Raw genomic sequence first — 19883 nt, 5'->3', positions numbered from 1 at the left:
ACCCGAGAGCGGTCCCGCAACGCGCCCGTGACGCCAGCCGGCCAAAGCCTTCGGCACCCCCTCGACCCTCCCAACGGGGCCACGGCCTCACCACCGGGGCGTCCCAGAGCGACGCCGGCCTTCGGCCCGCACGCCACCGCGCCTAATCCCATTCTCATCCGTTTCCCAATCCTGTCTCGCTCCGGGGAGCACCGCGCACCCGTGGAACGACCCCCTCGTTGGCCGGGCGGTCCCCCAAGCCGCAATCCACAGGCGCCAGCACGGGAGCGCCCATCCATCCGCGGCCTGGCACGCGACCGGGTGGAGGGCCGCACGCTCACAGGGGATGGGGAGGGGGCGCGAGACGGGCTCCACCCCCTCCTCCCCCCAGCGCACACCGGGGCGACCCGCGGCCGGGGCACGCAGCGCACACAGGCGGGCGCCCTTCACAGCTGGAACGCCGGCCCGGCCCGGCGTGACCCTCCCCCAGAGTTCAGAGGGGGAGGCGCGGACCACGTTAGGCGAAGAGTGGCACTCGGCCCCCACCGCGGGGGCCGGCGGACCGCTCCCCCCCACGGCAGGGGAGGAGGGAACTCTGCCCACGCACAACTGGCAGCCGCAGGGGCGGCGGCTGACGACGCGCAGAGAGGCGGCGGGCTGGGGGATCCGACAAACCCCAGAAGAGGACACGCCTCCACGATCGCTAGAGAAGACGCTTTCTCGCCGAAGGTGGATCGCCCCCGACCCCCGGTCGCCCCCGTAAGGGCCCTCGGCGGAGGTGTGGGGGGGTCTGCGGTATGGGGCAAAACACGCACGGTTGGCGACTCCTGAGCGTTCGCGGTCGGGGCCCCTGGTCCAAAAGCCACCTCACTTCGAGGGGAACACTCCCCCGTCGGTACGGGAGAGGGGTCACCGAGGCAGACCAGGCCGGTGGCAGAGGCCCCCCACGGGGCCGGCCGGCACCACGTCGCCGGCCCGGCCCCACCACGATCGCCCACACGACCGTGCAACAACCCCCCCCTCGGGCAGGGAGGGAAGAGCACAAGCCGTGCGCTCGCCTTTCGAAGTCCGCCACGCACACATCGTGGGGACGCCGAGACAACGCCCCCCGCCCGCCCACGCGGCGCAGGAGGATGCCTCTGGGCTTGCCCGCCTCGACCCCCCCCAACCCCAAGCACGCTGCTCGAGGGTGTACCCAACGCAGCAGACGCTGCAGCGGCGACCAGAGGGGGACGCCGGGAACGAGGACGACAACCACCGCTCGGTTTCGGGCACCTTGGAGAACAACCCGGTGCGCTCCGGGGGCACCACAAAAGGGCCACGCAGACCCAGCAGCCGCGCGCCAAACGGGGCGCGCGACCGGGCGGGCGGCACGGCCCCACACCCGTCCGTCACGGGGAGGGGTGATCCCGGCCAGGCAACAGCCACACAGGGCGAGCGAGGGCTGCCCGCTGCGTCAAGAGGACTCACGATCCCCCGCCAACGCCACGAGGCCGAGGGCGGGGCGACCGCGGTCGGGCCGGATAGTCTCGCACCCGCGCCTCCCACGCACCGCCCACAGGCGGGGAAGGAGAGGTGAGGTGCCCGCGGGCAGAACGAGAAGAGCGGCCACCATTCACCATGAATGGGCCGTCCCTCGCCTGGCACGCGGCTCAAGGCCCGGGAGAGCGCGACGTCACCACATCGATCAGGCCCCGAGGACGGGGAGGGTTGGGGGAGGTCAGTCAGGCCGGCGAGGACAGCGATCGGAGGAGCCCGCTTCAGCCTCGCCAGCCCCGCCTCCCAAGCACAACCCAAAGACGAGGACCGCCTGACACGCAACGGCACAGAGCCAGCGGGGTAAGGGGCAAGGTTGCCGCAAACCTCCCCCCCCTCCGGGTGCCGTCTCTCGAGGGGACAAGAGACCAACGCGAGAGGCGGGCACCACCGTCGGGACACTCCGACGCCCTAGAGCCGGCGCGCGGGCCCAGGCGGTCAGCTCAAAGGGAACAGGGCAGGGCGCTGGATCCCCAGGAACCCAGAACCCTGTCCGCGTGCGGAGGCCCAACCCCTCCAGCGACAGTCGCCGAAGGACAGCGTGTCAGTACTAACCTGCAGGCGGAAGATGACGATATGAGGTGATCAAAAACACCGCGCAGGAAGACGGGGACCGAGCCACTTGAACACGCCTGCCCCCACGACACTCGACACGGCCACCTGTCCCCAGCAGGTCCCCAGCGCCAGCAGACAAGGGGCACTCAGGGACATCTGGTCGGCCCCCCCCCCCCCCGTGGCGTAGAGGGCCAGGGAGGCCCTCACCGTCCACGCGCGCCACCCAGGGCCCAGCACGGGGACTTGTGGAGGAGAAAACATCGGGACGGGACCGCCACGGCCCACGAGCGGCCGCGGGCCGACAGGGGTCGCCCTCGCCGGCCACCCAGGGCCACCCAGGGCCCGGTCCCCGGCCCCAGCACGGGGACTTGTGGAGGAGAAAACATCGGGACGGGACCGCCGCGGCCCACGAGCGCCCACGGGCCGACAGGGGTCGCCCTCGCCGGCCACCCAGGGCCACCCAGGGCCCGGTCCCCGGCCCCAGCACGGGGACTTGTGGAGGAGAAAACATCGGGACGGGACCGCCGCGGCCCACGAGCGCCCGCGGGCCGACAGGGGTCGCCCTCGCCGGCCACCCGCGCCACCCAGGGCCCGGTCCGTGCCCCCAGAGTAGGACTCGGAAGAAGCCACGGACGACTGGGTGCCACTCACAGGGCTATCCCTGCCTCCTGATCGGGAACCAGGGAAAATGGGTAGGAAAGGCGAGGCCGAGGGAGAGGGACACGCATGCACGGGACGGCGGCCGGTCGCCGGACACCCTCCTCTCCCGTCCGCGTGTGCCGTCTCCTTCCTGTCCCCGCGGGGTGGGTCGGGTCTCCAAAGCGGCCACAGCGTGCTGGTCGACCTGCCCGGGCAGCCCCGCAAGCCGCCTGGCTGGCTGAGCCTGGAAGCGCGGCGACAACGTCCTCCCGCCACACAGCCCTGCAGGCCCAAGCTCTGCCTCCCAGATGTCCCAGCCGGCGTCCCGGCACGAACCAGATGGCCCCGCGAAGGCTGCTTGCTTCCCGGAACTCAGCCTCGCTCGCATCGGGGACTGTCCCCTGCTTTGCCTGCTGCACCGAAGATGCAGAGGACAAGAGACTTGTAGAAAAGCGGCCGCCAGGTGGAGCCCGACCACAACCGGCGCCAGCCACCAGAGGTCTGCTGCAAAACACGGGGCAACCCTCTGGAGCCCATCATTTCAGAGTCCAGAAGGTCCCCCGGGGGCATCAAACACAGTCCCCCTACTCCCCACGGAAGCCATCGAAAAATGACGGGTCAGTCTAGGGCCACGCCACCCTGAACGCGCCCAATCTCGTCTGATCTTGGAAGCTAAGCAGGCCCCGGCCTGGCTAGCACTGGGATCAAAGAAAGGATGGGTCGGCCCGACCACCGACACCGTCCACCAAACCCGTCTCTGCACAGACCACAACATAGCCGAGAGACAGACAGGCAGAAACAGAAAGAGAGAAAGGGAGAGAAAGGAAAAGAACAGAAAGAAAAGAGACGGAGAAACAGAGAGAGAAAGTCAGAAAGAAGAAAACAGTAAATAAGAAAAGACAGGAAGAGGGCGCGGGGAAGAAAGAAAAAGGAAGGGAGGAAGGAGATAGGAAACACAGAAAGACAGAAGGAAAGAAGAAATAAGGAAAGAAAAGACAGGCAGAAAGAAAGAGAATGAGAAAAAGGAAGGAAGGATGGAAGCAGAAAGAAAGAAGAAAGAAAGAAAGACAGACAGACAGAAGGAGGGAAAGAAAGAAAAGAAAAAGAAAGGAAATTAAGAGAGAAAAAGAAAGAGCACGGAAAGATGGAAAGAGAAAAAGATAGAGAGAAGGAAGGGGAGAGAAAGTATAGAAAGAGACAGAAAGGAAGAAGGAAGGAGAGAGAAAGGAGAGAATGAGAAAGAAAGAAGGTAGGAAAGTAGAAAGGGGGAAGAAAGATGGAAAAAACAGAGATAGAAACACAGGATAACAGGAGAAAGGAAGAGAGGAAAGAAAAATGGAAAGAAATACGGAAGGAAGGAAGGCAGGCAGGCAGGAAGGAAGACAGGAAGACTGAAAGAAGGAAACAAAAAAGAAGTAAAGAAAAGGCAGAAGGAGGAAGAGAAAGAAAGAAAGAAGAGGGGGGGAGAGATGATAGGATGAGAAAACCTTTCTGTCGTGGAATCATAAAACCCCTTCCTATCTTAGGATCATGAAACCCAGGGTGGAACTATGATACACTTCACATTCTCAGAGCACGCCGGCTGGTGAAACAAAGAAAGAAGTCAGGGACAAAGAGAACACATTCACGGGGCCTGGCCGGGGGCCAGGGTGGGGCGGCCCGAGGCTGTCGCCAGAGCCATCTCTGTGGCAGGACGTCGCAACACGCCTACCGGATTTTCCCATAACGCTCGCCCGCCGCCAGGTGACCCCCGTCATCCACCGATCCAAGTGCCAGCCTGGAAAGGACGGGCTCCCTCGTGGGGGAGGGAGCGTGGGGGCGGGAGTGGGTACACACTGGGTCGCAGGCCTCCTCCCGGCCCCTCTCGGACCACGTCTCTCAGCCCTCGGGCACACTCCCCACCACTAGTCGACCAGAGAGCCCCCGGGGGGGGGGGGGCGGAGGGGGGCGTCCACGGCAGGGAGAGAGGACAGGGACCCATCGGCCCGTGCTAGATGCCACGGGTGGAGGCAGGACCTGCTGAAGACACACGAACAGTACGGAGAGGTTCAGAGCGGGGCCTAGGCGCAGCCACTCACGATGATCTCACAGTTGGACTATCTGTCACGGTGCACCGAAGCGCATGAAGTGGGCGCTCCCGGAAACGGCGTGTGTGTGTGTGTGTGTGTGCGCGCGCGCGTGCGCGTGCGCGTGTGCCTGTGTGTGGGAGGGAGAGAGAGAGAGAGAGAGAGAGAGAGAGAGATGGGAGAAGACGGTCGGTACATTCACTCACTCCTGTACCCGGGCCAGTCGTTTCTCCCGAAGGACAGAAATCCATAAAACACCCACGTCTAAAGAGTGTTTACACAGAGCTAACCCTAGGTCGAATCAGTCAGGAGTCGAGTGCGGGGAATCCTATGGTCCCAAACTGGGACTCCAGTCCCGGCCCCATAGCAAAAGGGGGTCATTTCTCAGAAAACGCACGCACACAGAAACGGGTAACGTTTATACAATTTTATACCGTGGTAGTGACTTCCTTCCCCGCGCCCGTGTTCTTGGGATTGGTCTCACTACATAGTACTTTTTTGTTTTTTCTGAGCTTTATTTTATTTTATTTTATTTTACTGTCATTTCGTTAGAGATGATGGGGAGGGGTGGCGGGGGAGCAGGGCATAGTTCACTCACTGGAAGCCTCAAACTCCTGGGCTCCAGCGATCCTCCTTCCTCAGCCTCCCAAATCGCTGGGACTACAGGCGTGTGCCACCATGCCCGGCTAATTTTTTTCTATTTTTGGTAGAGACGGGGGTCTTGCTTTTGCCGAGGCAGGTCTCGAACTCCTGACCTCAAGCGATCGGTCCTCCTCCCCGCCTTGGCCTAGGATTACAGGCGTGAGTCACCAAGCCTGGCCTGGATCGGTTTTTAATAGGTAAGGTCTACGAGACATCCCAGTCCAAACATCGATTCGGTGGGTCTCTACAGGATTCCGGGCGGAGATCCGATCTGGGGTTTACAACGTGGAGAATTAAGGCCTGGCTAGCAAAGAGCCCAGTGACTGAAGAGGGACGATGCTCGTCAGTCGTACAGAGCCTGAAAAGATGCAACACGGGGAAACGTTTCCAGGTTCCTCTCAGAAGAGGATGTCAGATGAGATGCCGAAACGAAAAGAATGGGTTCAAGCCAAAAGGAAAAATAGATAAATAAGTCAATAAATAAAACTACGGGAGACAGCCAGGAGACACTGTTTCCTCAGAAATGGCTAGGAAGCCTCCCAGGATAACCTGGATAGCAGCATATGTTCCTCCTCTTCCTCCGGCTCCCTCTCTTGTGTTCGTGTTTGTTTTCTGCAAACGCCAAGATGGGGCAGGGGTGGGGGACACCACGCCGGGTGGGCGAGCAGATCACCCTGCCCACCACAGGAGGGAGCACACACACACCCACCCACCCCGGGTCATCACTCTGTAGTTCCGCGTGAGTGAGGTGAGGCCCGGAACGGTGCTAGTAGCTTTCCAAGTGGTCAAAAAGAATGCACAATAACTGGACCGAGGCCTGTCTGGACGCTGTAAAGGCCCACTTGAAAACTTATGCTTGCTCGCTAGGTGACCGATGTCCGCTTGACCTATGTCTGTAATTGGAAATACGTACCTTGCGGAGATAAAACAAAGCAATTAACTTGTAACTAAGTGTTTAAACTTTCCAGCTGCCTGTTGTAAAATTGATTGTGCTTGCTTAACGCCTGAAAGAATGTTCCTTAATTGGAGCTATCTGTTTCTGTAAACCTGCTCGCTTAAAGACTGTAACCGAAACGAAACGGGGGCCCGAGGCTGGTCCCGGACCACACAGCTGCGGAGTAGGTGGTATAGTGTTGTTTCAACCGCCGTGCCTAAAGTCACGGAGCTCTAGCTTAGGATAGTCTGAAACCTTCCTGCTTTTTTCGGCTCGGGGCCATTCTCTGTACCTGTACCCTAACAGGGCAGGGGGTGGTCGCTGGCCAGCTAATATGGACTCATGACTTGGCTCAATTCGGTCTCTAGGTTGTCCTGTCTCGCACTCCGTACTATAACAGATGCCATACCGGTTCAACCCAGCTCTGAAGGAAAGAAATGCGGAGCGTTCCACTAGCCGGAGGAAGGCAAAACGCACCTCTGCCTTCCTCTGAGGGCACGTCTGAGTGAACGGGTCGTTCTCCCTGCCCGTCACCCCAAGCCCCTCATCCCGGACCCCACCACACCCGGCCTTGACCTCCTCGGCCCTGCCCACCAGGCCCCATCATGGCCTCTGGAGCCTGGGCTCTCTCTCTCTCCAGGCACTGGCACTGCCCCCCGCCCCCACCCCGGGACATGAGATCCAGGGCCTCTGTCTCCCAGGCCTCCCAGCTGTCTTGACTTGCGGACTCAGTGCCTGCTCTGCCAGAGAGACCTCTTGCTGCGGGGTGGCTCTCAGTGGCTGCATCTCAGCGGTCTAACGTGTCCCCCACCATCCACGTGGCCGCCGGCGTCAGGCTTCGGTGCCGTAGTGCCACCCTGCCTCCCTTCCGGGGGAATCCCACGCTGCCTCAGGCCCATTATGACCTGGAAGAGGCTGCACCTGTGGGGTCTGCCCATTTCCATTACCCCCCCCCACACACACACACATCACCCCCCGGTCCCCCCATAGGGGTTAGGAAGAAGGCAACACTTCCTGGTACAAGGGTTGAACCGAAGGGGCGAGTGAGTGGCCACCTGGCAGGGGCATCGCAACAGATGGCTGAAGAAGTCAGCCGCCGAGTGCAGAAATGTCACGGAACTTGGGGTGCCACTGCCTTGCTGAGATAGGGCCAGGGCAGGCTTTAAAAGGCTAAAATTCTCCCTGCCTTTGGTACGTTAATACAGAACCCATGGTCCTTTCTAATTTTTGATTCCCGGAGAGGCAGGAAGTATTCCAAATGGCCACGCCATGGCTTTTCTAAATTGCCCACAAGGCCTTCTCCGACCCAGCGGGTCAGGGGTTTGCTTTGGTGTTACATCGTGGTAAAAGAGACATCCCACAGCAGTGACCATGTCCATCGACTCCGTCGGCGCTCTCAGGCTCGTAGTCCCACTTTTCAGACAAGCCTGGATGGCCACTCCGTGTCACTCTTTGCCAAATGCCAGCCACTCTCCTCCCCGCCCCGCATCCCCCATTTGGCCACCACAACTCTTCATCCCCAGGCGCCCTCCGGTAAAGTGTGCTCCTGTCTGTACACCTACTCCGTTGGGGGCGGGGGGGGGGGGCGAGGTGGCACAAGAGGTGGCTGGTGGCCGGAGCAGGCCCGCCACCTTGAGTGTGTGGAACAGCGCTGAGGATTTCCTAAGGGAAGAAAGAGGGTGGGGAGAGCGAGAGAGCATCTCCTCCTCGTGAACCTCACAGATGATTGAGGACAAACAGGCCTGCGGGGGGGGGGGGGGGGAGAGGGGGGGAGCAGGGAGGGTGCCGAGTCTGCACCAGAGAAAATGGCTTTGTGGGGGGGTGGGAGGGGAAGAGGGCAGAAAGATTTTCTGTCTTTCTAAAACTTCCCCCAGGCTTTTGGGAACTTGCAGCCCGGCCTGCATCCCTGCATCCCTGAGGCACGTTAACTCTTTGGTTATAACTCCAGGTGGCCCCCAGGGTGGGCGGCCCACAGAGTTCAAGGGCTTTCTTCTCAGCAGAGACGGGACCTTTAGAACAGCTAACTGCAGTAATTGCCTGAAGCTGAGAACCAACCCTCCCTCCTTTAAAACCTCTGTATTTCTGCCTAGGCCTATGTTCACGAAATTTGGGGGTTTGAGACTGAGAAGCTCTACCCTATTTATTTCCTCCTTTGTCAGCAAAGTAGACTCTCTGTTTTCTTACTCCTCATACCGCTTGTCCTCGTTACTCGGCCTCGTGGACAAGCAGCTGAGCTTTCGGTCACAAGTCCACACCCCAGGGTGGAGGGGTCCAATCCACCCCTGTCCAGACCTGGGCCCTTCCTGCCTCCCTCCCGAGACGATCTGTTTGGCAGCCCAGCCGCCTTGGACTGGGCCACAAGGAGGACACAAAGTAAAGACCCAGCCCCCCCCCCCCCCACACACACACGGTAGTGGCGGTGGGTGGCAGTTCTCCAAGGGTTTGGGGCTTTTCCTGAGGCAGGAGACGGAGGGGACTGATTTCTTTAGAGCTCCGTCCCCTCCCCCATGCGCTGTGCCGCCTGGAAGCGGCAGCTCGCGGGGCGGGGTCGGGGCTGAAAGCGGCTCCACCCGAGAGAAGCCCGAGGCGGCTACGTGCGAGCGCGCATGCGCAGTCAGCTCGCGGGGCGGGGTCGCGGCTGAAAGCGGCTCCGCCCGAGAGAAGCCCGAGGCGGCTACGTGCGAGCGCGCATGCGCAGTCAGCGCAGTGAGTGGGGGAGGGGTGGAAAACGGCGGAAGGGCTCCGCCGAGGGCCCGGCCATCTGTGCGGCCAGGCTAGGGGTTTCCCTCTTGGGCCGGGAGCTCGTACTCCGCCCCCAGCCCGCAGGCAATCCCGAGGGGCAGAAGCACGACTTGCTGGGCACCTCCTCGGGCGAAGCGGTCGCGGTGGCTGGGTTACGTGGGGCCCAGACGAGTCTCTGGTTCTGGGAGCGGCACCTCCCCCACGCGCCTCTCCTCTTGGGCCTTCACCACCCCCCCACCCCCGCTCCGGCCCCAGGGGAGGGGAGGAGTGGGGGGCAGGGATCTTAAGCCGCCCCCCGCCCGCCACCGCCAGCTGACCCGTCCCGTGGTTGGCCCAGGGAACCCTAGAAAAACCCTTAAACCTGAGCTGCTGCCCCGCAAGGACAGGGGAAGTCAGACACCCCTCCCTGATGGAGTCAGATTTTATAACAATGAGATACTGAATGTCCGACGGGCCTAAGGCCAGGCAAGACAAAGCTTAACGCATATCTAGCAGGCCAACCGTTTACTGAACTACAGGGCACTTGAGTTTTGGGTAAACTGTCCAGTGGCTTGTCTGTGATTAGCAGACCTCCTTACCTTAACTGAAAACATGATGCAAAGCCTTTAGGCAGAGGTTCATTTATGTCATCAATTGCAAATCAAAGAATCTTTAAACCCAGCTGTAAACCTGTAAACACCGCACCCTCCCTCCCCCGCCCCCCCCAACTGCCAGATGTCCTGCCTTTTCAGCGCAGACCAATGTACCCCTTCCATGTTTTGATTTGTGATTTTACATGTAATTCCTGTCTCCCTAAAATGTATGAAGCCAAACTGTAACCCACCCCACCACAATGGGTCCGCTTGCTCAAGGCTTCTTGGGCGTAGCTCTCTGGGCCATGATCACGGCCGTTGGGCTCAGAATAAAACTCTTTAAATTATTTTGCGGTGATTTGGGGTTCTTTTCCATGGACGAGTCAATCGTGTTCACATTATTTTAGCCTTGGGAGCTTTTTCTTTTCTATTATGTCTGATCCTGATCGCTAGCCAGGTATTCATTCATATTTTTGGTTGGTGGTGGTGCTCAAGCTCGTCTTTGTACGTCCCAAATTGGCGAAAGCCACCGTGAATATGTTTTACACCTTCCAAGAGCTAGCGCTTATTGCCGTATCATAACCAGGGCTCGCAGCAATTTTTCTTTTTTTTTTTTTTTAAAGCTGCTTCCACTTTCTACCTGGGTATACATACGAGTATACCCTTTAAATGAATGCTTGCATCGAGGAACCAGGAAGTGGTTTTTGTTGTTGTTGCTGTTGTTGTTTTCCCCCAGTCATTTATCTGCTCCTCAACCCTCATTATTTATCTCTCTCACACACAGACACACACACACACACACACACACACACAAACACACACACCCCATCTCTGTAGAAAAGCTCACGGAGATTGTTCATCCACCGCGTGCTTTCTGTTGACAGTATCTGAGACGATAAGGAGCACCATGCATTCTGTTCTAAGAGAAAAATTGCATATATCAGTATGATTATATTTTACTTCTTGTGTGAATTTAGTGGATCTCATAAAAGCTGATCTTGATTTTCACAGCAGAGAAAAGTGGGCTTCTGTTTTGGTTTTGTTTTTGTTTTTCTGGAGGGGTGGTGTCTTCACATAAGTGATCATCTTTACAAGTATGCTATATCCGAGAAATTTCAGAAAGCTGCAAAGAGTGACTTGTTGACAATGCTTGCATTGAATGATGTATCTGAATCTGTGAATCGAAGGGGTCAGCATCTGACCAGAAAGCACTGTTAGAGGAAGAGGGGTTTCGGGTCTTTTCCTAAATTGTATCTGCCTAAGGCGGAAAATATTTCTGTTTCCCTATGACATGGTATTTTCCTCACAAGCAGTGTTAATGGCTCCATATGACTCTAGACTGGCTGCAGAGCAGAGACTCCATGGTCTCCACTACTTGACTCTGTCTGTCCAAGAATGGCCTCCACAGCTCTCCTCTGTGAGATATCCACTCTCAGAGGTGGCACGGTATGGTGGGTAGGGGGATATGCTGGATTTTGAAAACTCAGAGTTTGAACCCCAGTGCTTTATTTCTTAGCAACATGAACTTTGTCAGATCACATCACCCTGCTGAAGCCCAGTCACCTAAAGGGTAGAAAATGCAATGGATAGATTGACGCTTCTCTTCTCTTCTCCTCTCTTCTTTCTCTCTTTCTTTCTTTCCTTGTGTCTTCCTGTCTCTCTCTCTCTCTCTCTCTTTCTTTTTGTCTTTTTCTTTTTTTTCTTTTGACGGGCCCTCACTCTGTTCCCCAGACTAAAGTGCAGTACCATCATCATAGATCACTGCAACTTCAAACTCCTGGCCTCAAGCGATCCTTTCCCCCTAGGCTTCCCAAAGTGCTAGGATGCAGTTTTATTTTTATCTGTGACACCATGGGAGGAAATATCTTTTATGGTCATAGGGTCAGAAATTTAGATCTCTTCTTTGAACTCATGGTAGCGGCTAACTGGGATTTTCAGTGTGTAAACGTAAGCCACTTGTAATTTCACCAGTACTCCCGTTACTTGTCATCTATTCAGGAGGTGAACTCTTCTTCCCCTACCATCTACTGTTCAAACGCGTTGGCCACAAGGATAATTTGAATATCAGATTCAGAGCACAAATAATTAAGGTCCTGTAGCGTTAATAAGTAAAAGGGGCCACACACAAACCTGTGGAAGTCTGTGTCCCTTCCAGTTTTTTATTTTGTTTGTTTGTTTGTTTGTTTTTGGGTCCCCCCCCCCCCCCCGAGACTGAGTCTCACTCTGTTGCCCGGGCTAGAGTGAGTGCCGTGGCGTCAGCCTAGCTCACAGCAATCTCAAACTCCTGGGCTCAGTCGATCCTCCTGCCTCAGGCTCCCCAGGAGCTGGGACCACAGGCATGTGCCACCATGCCCGGCTAATTTTTTTCTATATATTTTTAGTTGTCTGGACAATTTCTTTCTATATTTTTAGTAGAGACGGGGGCGGGGGGTCTCACTCTCGCTCGGGCTGGTCTCGAACTCCTGACTTTGAGCGATCCTCCCGCCTCGGCCTCCCAGAGTGCTAAGTTTACAGGCCTGAGCCAACGCGTCCGGCCTGTGTCCATTCTTTAATGTTGTGTGTTGCTCAGTTATGAAAAGGCAAGGGAACATAAAATCCGAGTTTTAGGGATGACTTATAGGCTCAGTATTCTTTTTTTTTTTTTCCTCCTCTAAGCCTATGTGAATATCAAGGAGGGTAAAAAATTCAGTGTTCTCAGTTCAGTGCCCAACCAACCTCTGTTTCCAGAGTAAAAATTGAGCATCCTATTACACCTTTATTTCCCTTTGGTATGCTAAGGCCCAACTCGGCAGAGAGGTCACTGTTTATTCTCTTTGCTAAGATCACATGTGCCATAGTCTGTCTGCTTTGTCTCCTTTAGGGGTAATCATCCAATCTTACCCGGGCCCCTCACATCCTCGTGACAATAGGCCTCCTTGGTTTACTGAAATAGAAAAGACCGGCTCATCAGCAATGTTCGATCGGTTGCTTCAGAAACAAATGTTGTTCTGCTTTCTTTACTATGGTTTTTTTTTTTTCCTTCTTTCTTCCGTCAGACCCAATCCGATATAGGTGGGAGAGAAGGTAACCGGAGCCTCTTGAAAAACCGAAGTGAACCAAAGCGAGCTCACAGATTCAGATAGAAATCAGGAGGAAGAAAAATTGAGAGATAACATGGATTTTCTGTCTAGCGGGTGTTCTCACACTTCAATTTTACCAGAAGCGTTAGGTAGGATGACGATGACGATAATTGTGACAAACACTATTCTCATTGGACAGATAAGGAGGCAGGCTCAGAGTGACGAGTAACCTGGGCCTAAATAGATCGCTAAGAAGCATCATAGTGTGTTCCTTGGTTACGCTGTTTTGTGAAGCTCAAAAAGTTTGGGGTGCGCGTGCGCGTGCGTCCATGTGCGTACGCAATCATAGGTGTTCTAGTAAAACGGATATGAGGTAGGATTTCCCATACCTTCAATGATTTCATGTCCTGCAGGAACATAATGTTCCGGGATCAGGTTTTTATTCTGCCTTCTGTGCCACATGCTCAACATGCCTGTGACTTTACAGCCGAGACTTGCTCAGGGGGAGCCCATTCTCATCTTCTGGGAGGTTCTGCTAATCTTTAAAAGACAAGGACATAGGAAGATGATCCTATAACAACGACTGTGACCACGATTAAAGGCTTACTGTTTACCACGCGTGCTTCTGTGGGCTTTGCCTGCATTTGCTTTTTCACTCTGCACAATATCCCTGTGAGGTAGGCACCATGATTTCTGCATTTGCAGATGAAGAGGCTGAGGCTCAAGAGGATGTATGACTCGCCAAGTTACCAAACACGGAGTGTCGTCCAGGAAGCCAGTCCAGGCCCCCCGGCTCTGCAGCCACTCTGCAATGCTGATTCTGAGCCTGACCGTTTCATCACTGGTGGCTCCCTGAGAACCTTGACTCGGCCCCCTTCCTCAGTTCACTTGGGAAACATATTCATGTGTGTGTATTTCTCTCCTTCCCTCTCCCACCCCCCCCTCTCTGTTTTAGTTTTTATTATTTTGAAAAGTGCATAGAACGATAAAAACTTTAAAAGTAGGAAAAAGCTTACGGAACACGTAAGGACACAGAGAAAGAAAATATCTGTGTACAACAGTGCAACGCATTTGTGTTTTAAGTCGTGGTGTTGCAAAAGAGTCCAAAAGTTTAAAAGAAAGAAAAACAAACAAACAGACAAACAAACAAACAAACAAAAAAAAAAACCAAACCACCATGGAAAAGTTTATGAAGTGAAAACACTTACAGTAAGCTAAGGTTAATGTATTATTGAAGAAAGAAATTTCTAAAGGTAAATGTCGTGTGGCCTAAGTGTCCAGGGTTTATGAAAACCTACAGTAAGTAATGTCCTAGGCCTTCACATTCACTCACCACTCACCGCCAACTCACAGACTCACCCAGAGCAACCTCCCGCCCGCCCTGCAAGCTCCATTCACCGTAAGTGCCCTGGCCAGGTGTCCCACTGCACAGAAACCTATTAGACTGCATTTCTTCCCATTACTATCAGTAGTTGTACATTTCTTAGGACTGTAGGCCTACGATACACCTCCAGGCATAGTTAGGGGTTGGGAAGAGGAGGGAAGAGGCCATTCTTCATTTATTAATTGGGTAGCATGGGGGCAGGGGAGGCAGTTTCCTCCTTCTCCTCCTCGTCCCCCTTCTCTCTTGTTTTGCTTCTCCCTCTCTTGTTTTTCTTTATTCCCCTCCCAGTTCCCCCTTCCATCGTCTCGATGGATTTGGATGAGACGTAGACATTTTCTACGTCAGGCCTTAATCATACCGAGGGAGCAGGAGAAAAGTAAGCCGCCTACCATGACACGATGGAATGGAAGTTTGTCAGCCATTGACTGCTGTGGCATTCCGACATTTAGTGTCTTCAGGACATTCTATATTTCTGCTATCCCACTAGAATATATCTCCTCGATCACTACTGTGTGGCCACATCCCAGCTGTTTCGTGAGCCACCCTCAATGTTCGTGACAATGTAGTGTGGGGACTCCCTCCGTCTGGTGCCTTAAACTCGCACATTTGGGGTTTTGTATCAGGATAGCAAAGCGATCGCCTTTAAATAACCTGGCTGGCCATGGTGGCTCATGCCCGTGATCCCCGCAACTTGGGAGGCAGAGACGGGAGCGTGACTTGAGCCCAGCAGCTGGAGACCAGCCTGGGTAACACGATGAGACCTCATCTCTACCAACAAAAAAAAGAAAAATTATGGCGGGTGTGGCAGCATTTGCCTATAGTCCCAGCTACTCAGAAGGCTGAGGCAGAGAGGATCACTTAAGCCCTGGATTTGGAGCTTGCTGTGAGCTACAATCAGGCCAAGGCGGCCTGGGAGAGGACAGAGTGAAAGAAATCCTGTCTCAAAAAAGAAAAGAAAAGAAAAGAAAGAAAACAAGACCGATAACACAACACAACTTAGAAGACTTGGTGTTACTGAAAGCTCGGCCACTTGCCCACGAGGCCGAATAACGAGGACAAGCTGTTTGAGGAGGAAGGAAAGAGAGAGTCTATTTTGCCGGTAAAGGAGAAAATAGGGTAGACCTTCCCATCTCAAGCCTCCGAATTTCCCCGAACATAGGGCTAGGCAGAAATACAGAGCTTTTAATGAGGGGGGGGGGAGGGGTTCTCAGCTTTAGCGATGATTGTGGTTAATTATTTCAATCGTCCAGGCTCTGCCAAAAACAAAGCCTGTGAACTCTGCCGGCTGCCCACCTGGGGGGGGGGGGGGCGGGGCAGGGGACCACTTGGGAGTTTTAAGAAAAGATTTAACCTGCCTTGGGGACATAGGCCAGACTACAAGCTCCCAAAAGTGGTGGTGGTGGTGGTGGTGGTGGTGGTGGGGAGCGTAAAACGACAGAACGTCTTTCTGTCCTTTATTGGTTTCTCCTTTCCCCCCCCCCCCCAGGTGCCAAAAGACCTGAGACTGATGCCGAAAAGAAATAGGTACAGGCGCCCACGTGCACACACAAAGATATACGATCGAATACATCGTGTTGACAGTCGGGGAAACTGGAAGATGATGGGGAAGTATCACGAGCAACTTTGTATTTCTTCCAGGACAGGAAAATGGACACGAAGAGAAAAATTCATCGTTCTCGGCGTAGGATAAAAAGCCACATCTTGTTACTTAATATAATTCATTCTGTGATTTAAGTTTTTATACGATATGATATTCGATAAGCCTAAAAAACAAGATAAAAGAGAAACAAACCAAAGGGAAAAAATAAAAATAAAAAAGACGACGGGCAGAGGCCTACGGTCCCGGGAGGAGGCAGAGAGCGGGAGGAGGGGCGCCTCCCGCAGACAACAGGGCGGGTGGGCGGAGACCCGCTAGAGGCTAGGGCTGCCCCGGGCGGGCCCAGAGCTGCGGGCCCGGGAAGAAGAGGGTGGGACCGTCCGGACCGTGCTCTCCTCCCCGCCCTCCACACCTCCCGGGAGTCAGCTCTTAAACTCCCAACGTCACCTGACTTTCCGGATCCCGAGGTCTGATCAAAGTGGCCGCTAGGTGACACCCAGCAACCGCTGCCGGTGTCATCCTGAAAAGAACGGACCCTATGACTGACGGGGGTGGGGCGGGGTGGGGGTGGGGCGCACAGCGGGTGGCCCGGCCAGCTCCCCTTCCTCCTCGGAGCGGATCGGATCATCTGGAACTTTATCCAGAGAGGAGAGAGTGCCCCTGGGTGTGTGCTAGAAGCCGGAGGGTTGGGGCAGGGACCTACCCAAGAGAGAAGTAGAGTACAGGGAGTTTCAGAGTTGACCCACTCACGATCTCGCCCTGGTCAATACAAGAGTGGCAATATCTGTCACCGTGGAATGAACACTTGGTACCGAAGACCTTTGTCTATGCTGGCCCCCCTATGCCTAGGGGGGGGCATGTGGCCAGAATCTGACATCCTAAACGTCTTCGTAGAAAGAATTTGGGGGTGGGGGTGGGGGAGAGAGACAGAAAAAGAAAAGAGAGGGGGAAAGAAATGGCTGCCACAAAACTATCAGAACAGAGAAGCGACCGATAGGGCCTATCTGGTTAAGTTCTTTCCCTACCCAGAGAACGACTTGACGTAGCTGACGTCACTGCAGTCAGGCCACGTTCCGGTGGACACAGAGAGTCAGGGATAGAATTTCACGCTCGGCACTGTCTCTCGTGACAGCGGGAAGGTGGAGGGTGGCTGAGGGTTCTATGCTCCTTTATCACACACCGTCAGGTAGGTCAGGTAAAATTGAGGACAGATTTCCAGTGTTTCGAGAAAGGAAGAGCACTCGTGCAGGCCATCTATCTGTACGTGGGAGAGTGTCCCCGAAAAGTGGCTTTCAGTGCCGGGATGTGCCTAGGCCAAGAAGGTACACGATCCTGAGTGAGAATGGTCCGTCCCATAGAGTCAGTCGGTAGGAGGCCACCGGTCGAGACGGAACTGCCCCCCCCACACCCGCCCCCGCCCCACAGAGCAGACAGACTCAGAATGGAGTCACTCGGTGCCAGTGCCCTGCCCGGGTGCCCCATCATTCAACCGAACTGGGAAACAGGTGGGCTTTCCGACCCTCGGGAGGGAGCTTCACGGCGGGCGGACAGATCAGAAGGGGCCCGGCTCCCTTGAGCGGGCAGGCTGGGGACGGTCGGTGGGGTCTCTTGACAGGAGGCACCACGGAACCCTTGAGGCAATGTCGGGGGCACCTATGTTGCGGTCCAAAGCTAGCGTCTGAGAAGTCGTCCCGAAAGAATGATGGCGTCAACAAGTCCCCTCCGTTCAAGAAACGAGATTCATTTCTAGAGGAGGGCCACCCACGCGGGAGAACCGTAGGCTTCCTGTGGACATTCTCTTCAAAAGGCAATTCACTCAGCGGAGTGAAAATCGGAAAAATCGCTGTCCTCTGACGCAGCTGCAGAGAAAAGATGGCACCAAAATCAATGAAACACACACACACACACACACACACACACACAAACACACCTCCTCCCATCTGAACGAGCACTCCGGACGGTCACATAGGGAGAGCGACGGGCTCTCTTCCCACCCTGTGGTTTTCTACCTTTCGTTGCGGTTTTTTCCCTCAGTGGATAGAGGAGGAGACACAGGGGGCTCAGCCGGCATGCGAGTGGGTTTATCATCCTCTGTGAGTATCAACACGCGACACCACCTAAGTGAAGGAACACACCGGTGTTTCATGTCATGTGGCTCAATGCCTGGCAGATACGAGCCTTTGCAGGCCTCCTCGTGATCGACAGGACGTCGCCTTGGACACGGACACATCTTGTCCCTCCCTCCCGAGGCGATAGGCGGTTCCGTACCTCCTCGGGGCCAGGGCACAGTCTGCCTAGGCACCTACAACACGTGTGGCAACAGCCTCGATGGCTCTGCCATGAGAACGAACTCCCGTGGCACGGGGGTGGGGTGGGGGGGGGTCGGGTGCTGAAGAATTCAGCTGAGTGAAGGAATGCCACGGGATTCAGAGTGCCATCGGTGGGCTGAGAGGCGAGCAGGGCGGGCTTTGAAAGGGTAACATTCTCCCTGCCTTCCGTCTGTCTGTGAATACAGAACGTACACGCCAGGCGGGGTGGCTCACGCCTGTAATCCTAGCACTCTGGGAGGTAGAGGCGGGTGGATCGCTCAAGGTCGGGAGTTCGAGACCAGCCTGAGCAAGAGCGAGACCCCCATCTCTACTAAAAATAGAAAGAAACTATATATCTAAAAATATATACAGAAACAGTATCTAAAAATATATACAGAAAAATATTAGCCGGGCACGGTGGCGCATGCCTGTAGTCCCAGGTACTCGGGAGGCTGGGGCAGTAGGATCGCTTGAGCCCAGGAGTTTGAGGTTGCTGTGAGCTAGGCTGACGCCACGGCACTCTAGTCTGGGCAACAGAGTGAGACTCTGTTTCAAGAAAAAAAAAAAAAAAAAAAAATATATATATATATATATATATATATATATACACACACACACACACACACACACACACACGTATATCCAATTAGCTGGGCATGCTGGCACATGCCTGTAATCCCAGCTACTCGGGAGGCTGAGGCAGTCTGATCGCTTGAGCCCAGGAGTTTGAGATTGCTGTGAGCTAGGCTGACGCCATGGCACTCTAGCCAGGGCAACAGAACGAGAGACTCTGTCAGAAAGAAAAGAAGAGCGAGAGCGAGAGAGCGAGAGAAAGAAAGAAAGGAAGGGAGAGAAAGGAAAGAGAAGGAAGGGGGGGAGAGGGAGAGAGAGAGAGAGAGGAGAAAACTATTAAAAAATTCGGGACCAGATCCATCGGTCGGTACTCAGAAGCGTGACGATCGGGTGTTCCCGAGCACGTGTGAGATGTGTCTTCTCCCTGACGCCGCGTTTCCTCCACACACACATCACCCATCTGCCGTGGAAAAAAAGCAACAAAAAGAGAGAAAGAGATTAAGAAGGGAAAATGGAAACAGGGCAAAAGAGGAAGAAAGAAAGAAATTTCGAAAAAAGAGACCAAAGTCACAGCGAGAAGGAAGAATACTGAGCCCAGAGCGACACCTAGTGACCACACCGTCACAAGCACCCTAGGGCCCCAATTCGCCAGAGACATCTGGTGGACCCCAGGGCAACATGTGGTCGACCCGGGGCCATGGCGTCTGCAGCCGATTCCCAGGCGGGCACACGAGCCCGGGGAAACTCATTCTCAGCGCGGGGAGGAGGGGAGGGGAAATAATAGCAAAGTCACACCAGATCCCTTTCTAGTTCATAAACGTGTTGATTGCGTGTTCACGCGCACGTGTGAGAAGGGCCTCCTGGTGTGTCGGCACGTCACCCGCGTGACGTGAAACCATGAATCCGGGGGGGGGGGGGGAGCGGAAAGGCGGGCAGGAAAAGGCAAAGAGAGAATAGATAAAATGAAAGGACCAAAAACAAAGTCACACAGCAGGGTAGGGGAGTGAGAGCAAGTCGAGAGACTGCAGACAGAAACTCCGAGAGGAGAGGAATGCTCCGGAGCGCCCCTCGCCCCGCGCGAGAAGAATACCGATCGCAGGGTGACCCCTAGGGGCAGCGAGGCCAGAGAGACCACATCCGCCCCGAAGCCCCCCTGTCAGGATGACAACCACAGAGCAGACATCTGGTCAACCACCCAAGGACCAGACATCTGGTCAACCAGCGAACCCATGCGGAGGCCGCATGCAGCAGCGACATCTGCTCGACCACTCAGGGTGCTCCCTGCCGGGAGGGTGT

The 19883-nt window shown here is 55.4% G+C and overlaps 1 pseudogene; it reads left to right on the top strand.

Moving 5' to 3' along the window:
* The first annotated feature begins 19385 nt into the window (after positions 1 to 19385).
* LOC138379436 (small nucleolar RNA U13) lies at positions 19386 to 19477 on the top strand (annotated as a pseudogene).
* Positions 19478 to 19883: the final 406 nt, after the last annotated feature.

Source organism: Eulemur rufifrons, unplaced genomic scaffold (assembly GCF_041146395.1).
Source record: "Eulemur rufifrons isolate Redbay unplaced genomic scaffold, OSU_ERuf_1 scaffold_34, whole genome shotgun sequence".
Taxonomy (NCBI): Eukaryota; Metazoa; Chordata; class Mammalia; order Primates; family Lemuridae; genus Eulemur; species Eulemur rufifrons.
Note: the sequence above shows the minus strand (reverse complement) of the source record. Positions and strands in the feature narration are given on the sequence as shown.